General features: G+C 47.2%; 1 pseudogene; it reads right to left on the reverse strand.

Annotated features, from left to right (window-relative positions):
• The window catches only part of LOC103750359, a 71,258-nt pseudogene that overhangs the window by 57,149 nt on the left and 8,726 nt on the right, over positions 1-5,383 (reverse strand).

A 5,383-nucleotide genomic window follows, 5' to 3' on the forward strand; every position in this document is an offset into this window, starting at 1 on the left:
TTTGAGCAACTGCTGTCTGATTTAGAAGATCCCTTCCTACACCTATATCTTGAAAGTTACTGACAATATTTTCTTCTAATAGTTTCAGGGTTTCCAGTTTCATGCTGAGATATTTGATCCATTTGGAGTTGACTTTTGTGCAAGGTGAAAGATAAGGATCTAGTTTCACTCTTCTACAGGTGGAGATTCAGTTTTGCAGCACCATTTACTGAATATGCTGTCTTTCCTCCATTGTTTGTTCTTGGCACTTTTGTCAAATATTAGGTGGCTGAAATTGTGTGTACTTGGATTTGGATCTTCAATGATGTTCCATTGATCTATGTGTCAATTTTTGTGCCAGTACCGTGGTGTTTTTATGGCTATAGCTCTGTAGTATACTTTGAGATCTGGTGCAGTAATCCCCCCAGTGTTGCTCTTTGTGTTCAGGGTTACTTTGGCTATCCAGGGTCTTTTGTGCTTCCATATTGTGGTCGCCAGCTGTGGCTGCTCTCCTCCAGCTATGGCTGCTCTCCTGCTCTCTTAGTTCCTCCAATCAATCATCCGGTCCGGACCCTAGGGCTGGTGAGGAGTCTGCACCAGTGTCACTGCATTCAGACATAGGAGACCAGGTTCAGTGACACAGATCTGCTTTATTTCAGGAAGGCTCAAGCTTATATAGGGGTAGTGGTCCAATCACAGCACAGCAAGTAGGATGTCTTATCAGCCTATCAAAGAATAGTGGGTAGGATGCCTCATTAGCATACTTGGTTTCAGATTATAGAGCCTGGATTCCTGGAAACCACGTGACCCTGACTGTTGCAATATCTAAGTGTTGCAATTTTGGATTCCAAGGGTGGTGATTAGGGAGTGGTGAGCTCTAGGCATCAGTCTCATGATCTGCCAGTGGCAGCAAATGTCACAAGGCATTCCTTGTGGCCCCAGCAGTCAGGCCGTTGCCTCAGGCCTGCTGTATGGCTGTCAATAAGACTTTCACCCTAGGCTCAAGCCTGTCTTCCACATCTCCCCCTTTTTTTATTTTTAAAGGTGAGGTATAGTTTAGAATATATAGCATATTGATATCAGTCCAGATACATCAAGGCAAAGTAGAATTGCTCAAGGGGTCATTGTATTAAGAGCCCCCTCCCTCAAGATGGTGAGCTTCCTCGAGAGCAGGCTGTGCCAACTCCATGCCAACCAGTCGGAGTCGAAGTTCTTTGTCTCGGCATTGTTGTCCCCACCTTAAGGGTCACCCAGCATTATGGACTGTGCCTGTCTTAGGTTGTCCCATCTGTTGGGATCTTACTTGTCATTGACTACCAGCCCTCAAAGGGTGGGTCCCTTTTTATGGTTTGGCAGAGGGAGAGGCAGTACATCCAGTATTGACTTGTTTAAAGGCCTCCTCAGGGGTCAATAATTTCTTGAAACTCATCGGAGGCCAATTATAGTTGGTAAGGGCAAGGAACAGTGGGTCCTTGTTTGCAGAGACATGCCTCGCAAGATCTGGAGGTGGGGCAACAGCTAACTGAACTAGCCTTAACAAAATTAACAATGCAGGGTCCAAAAATTAGGAGATACCAGTAATGGCTATAGTCTCTGCTTGTGAGGTGAGATACTTAAGGTCGTGGCAGGTTATTGGGTGTGCTGTTGGAGCTGGTTGCTTTTGAGGTCTGCAATGCTGTGTCAGTCTCTCAGTGGCTGAGAGGTGCGCTGCTTCCTCCAGGGTCGGGGCTGCCATCTCCGGGGTCGGTGGTTGTGGAGGGAGGGTTTTTGTTGCAGGCAATTCTGATATTCCAGGCTGGGATCCAAATGGGGGCTGGAACATTACCTGGAAAGACACAAGCATAGCCTCGCCCTTGTGTTAATAATAGGTGTGGACCTTTCCATTCACTTGTGAAAGGGTCCTTCCATCTCACCATGGGGGCAGAAGTGGGCTGAGTGAACGCCCCCAATGTTTTATTGCTGGTGTGAGGCCATTGAAGTCAAATTTTAGAAAATTTAATACAAATAGAGCTTGTTGTATAACAAAATTGGGGTCCTTATAGCAGGGGCCTTTATCATTGTCTTCCTCTATTTTCTGTATTTGTTTAATGAGTGTTTGGTGAGAATGTTCAACAATCCCTTGACCCTGAGAATTGTAAGGGATACCAGTTATATGCCTAATATTCCAGTCAGAGCAAAAATGGCTGAAGGTAGCAGAAACATAATAAGGACCATTATCTGTTTTTAATTTGCCAAGGAACTCCCATAAGGACCATGGCATATTTGACAGTCCTTATGGCATGAGAAGCCATCTCACCAGAGCAGGCCAACGCAAAATGGACACTGGAATAAGTATCAATAATATGATGGATGTACTTGAGCTTGCCAAGAGGAGAAAAATGAGTGATGTCCATTTGCCATATCTTGTTGGGGCCAAGGCCTCTAGGGAGAGTTCTGAAAGGTTGTAATGGTCCCAGAGGTAAAAGAGGGGCACAAGAGGTGCATGCACAGACCAAATGTTTACAGCTCTGAATCAGCAAGGTATGGAGGAGCCTATGTGTAGCTCGGGGAGAAAGCTGTCAGAAAAAATATTACAGGGAGTTGTAGGGAGATCCTGAAAGACCTGTAACATGGCTGAGAGCTCTCTGAGCTGTATAGATCCCTGAAAAGGGAAAACCTTATGTGAGGAGAGTTGTCCTTCCTGGTAAATTACATAACCAAATTTTCATTTACTAGACTCAGTAAAGATTAGAGGAGCCTTAGGAAGAGAGTTACGCTTTGGGCTTTGAAGTTCTGTGGGTACTGATGTTGGTATTTGTACAAATCTCTCGCAGCATGAAAACTTCTCTTTGGTTTAGCTGTTGCTTCTGTTGAATCACCACCCTGCTCTGTGCCCGCAGCCTTGCCATCCTCTTCCAGAGTGGGGCTGGCTCGGGGCTGCCTGCTGGTGCCCTCTGGAGGCTGTGCGGGCTGCTCGGGCTGGTCCTGGGCCTGGCCCTCACCACTAGACGGCCCCGGCTCATCAGGCTCAGGCTCGGGCTCGGGCTCTCAGTTGGTCTGCCAGGTGGAGATGCAGTCCTCCACCGTGGTGGGCTTGCGGAAGCTGACCCTGCTGAGCAACTGAGCAGGTTGCCCTTTGAAAAGGAGGCAGCAGGCTACACCTAGGGCCCTAGAATGGCTGCTCTCCTCTTAGGTGCTGGGCAGCAGCTCATGAGGCCTGGGCTGCACGGCCCCAGTGCGGCTAAAGGAGCACCGTACTCATGGGGAGGAGCCCGCCACCCCGGGGCACTGCATGCCCAAGTCCGCCCATCTCTGCCCAGCCTCCCACCCCAGCCTGGTGCCACCCCCATGCCTGAGCACAGCCACCTCGGTCCCTGGGAATCCCTGCCTTCCCTTGGACATCCGGAAGAGTGGCTGGGGGTTTGCTTCCTTGAAACCAGTGTAAGATGGTGGAGGGTAGCCACTGCCCCATAATGGTGGTGCAGAGGCTGTCTTAACTTACTGCTTTTCACCCAGGGAGCTCTCAAACCCTGGTTCCTCATTTTTTACCTCATTATCAGCAGTCACACTTTCCACATCAGAAGAGAAATCAGTTAGTTTGGTTTTGACTGGAAATGCCTGGGACAGGCCGTCCCCACTATCCTGTTGCTTTGTTTATTTATGTTTTTTAGTATGAGTATTCTGCTCATGGGCATTGTGGGGAACTCCCTGAAGTGAGGCCAGAATGGCAGTCACAATGGGGTAAAACGGCCCAGGTAATGGACGCCCCTCCTTGACTTCTCTCTTTCTGGCCATGAATAGCACACGAGCCCATTGCTCTGGATCCCACAGCAGTAATCTGTAAACCAAGGAGCAAGAGCTAGCACCTCATCTAATACCTTAGTTACTTTCATTTTTGTTACACTAATTTGCCTACTCCTGAGGCAAGAAACCAGTGCAGCAGCGCAGGGGCTGGCAGCAGTTGGACGACTATTCCCCATACCAGAGGTCACTCACTCTGCAAGATGTACCCAATGGGACTCAGGAACCATTTAAGAAGATGATCAGCAAAGACAGGAGCCTCACTGAATATCACAAGCTGGAAGAAAAAGCAGAGCCCAAGGTGTTACAGCTCAGAGTGTTACAGCTCTGTGGGGAGGGGGTCCTAGCCCCATGTTTGGTGCCAGGTGTGGTCGCCGGCTGTGGCTGCTCTCCTCCAGCTATGGCTGCTTTCCTGCTCTCTTAGTTCCTCCAATCAGTCATCCAGTCCAGATCCCAGGGCTGGTGAGGCGTCTGTGCCAGCTTTGCCACATTCAGATGTAGGAACCCAGGTTCAGTGACACAGATTTGCTTTATTGCAGGAAGGCATAAGCTTATATAGGGGTAGTGGTCCAATCACAGCACAGCAAGTAGGATATCTTATTAGCCTATCAAAGAATAGCAGGTAGGATGCCTCATTAGCATACTGGGTTTCAAATTACAGAGCCTGGATTCCTGGAAACCACGTGACCCTGACTGTTGCAATATCTAAGTGTTGCAATTTTGGATTCCAAGGGTGGTGATTAGGGAGTGGTGAGCTCTAGGCATCAGTCTCATGATCTGCCAGTGGCAGCAAATGTCACAAGGCATTCCTTGTGGCTTCAGTGGTTGGGCTGTTGCCTCAGGCCTGCTGTATGGCTGTCAATAAGACTTTCAACTGCAGGCTCAAGCCTGTCTCCCACACCATATGAATTTAAGAATTTTTTTTCTAATTCTGTTGCGATGGACCAGCCCAGACCGGAGCAGTTCAGTCCGACCAGAACAGGGTCCTCAAGAGAGTGGACAAGGATTCAGCGAGTGACAAACAGACACACAAGAGCTTGGTGAAGGTCTGAGTGTATTTTTGCAGCTGCAAGGTTTGAAATATATACAGCAGAGATTGCAAAAGTTCATCATCACTATGACTGTTCTGTAATTAGTCACTTCCTAAGATTTTCAGTAAAAATGAAACAATTTTGCCAACCATCATGTATAGCCAAAACACATTTCCTTATCTTATCAACCTGGTACCAGCCAGCAAATTCCTGCTTTATGATACTGTGGTTTCTACTACCAGTTTTTATTACGCACTCAGAATTCTGCTTAGTTTTGTGATTTCAGGTCAGAATGACCTTAAACCACCAAGTACTTTCAATATCAACTGTGCCTGATATTACATTTTTAACTATTTGATAACATTCCTTGCTTATTTGTAGTGGGCCATAGGGCTTCTAAGTTATTTTTTAACTCCATAGGTCCCAAAAAGGCCATCCCATGTTAGGGACCTATGGAACCATCCTTCTCTCCTATCCTTCCAATTTTCAAATACAGTCTATATTGGCCCTTTAATGCTCTTTTATTGATTATTTGTCAAAAGACACCAAGGTGGTCTTGATCTTACCAATTTATCCATGAATTGTAATGAATA

This window comes from Nannospalax galili, unplaced genomic scaffold (assembly GCF_000622305.1).
Source record: "Nannospalax galili isolate Female #2095 unplaced genomic scaffold, S.galili_v1.0 scaffold627, whole genome shotgun sequence".
NCBI lineage: Eukaryota > Metazoa > Chordata > Mammalia > Rodentia > Spalacidae > Nannospalax > Nannospalax galili.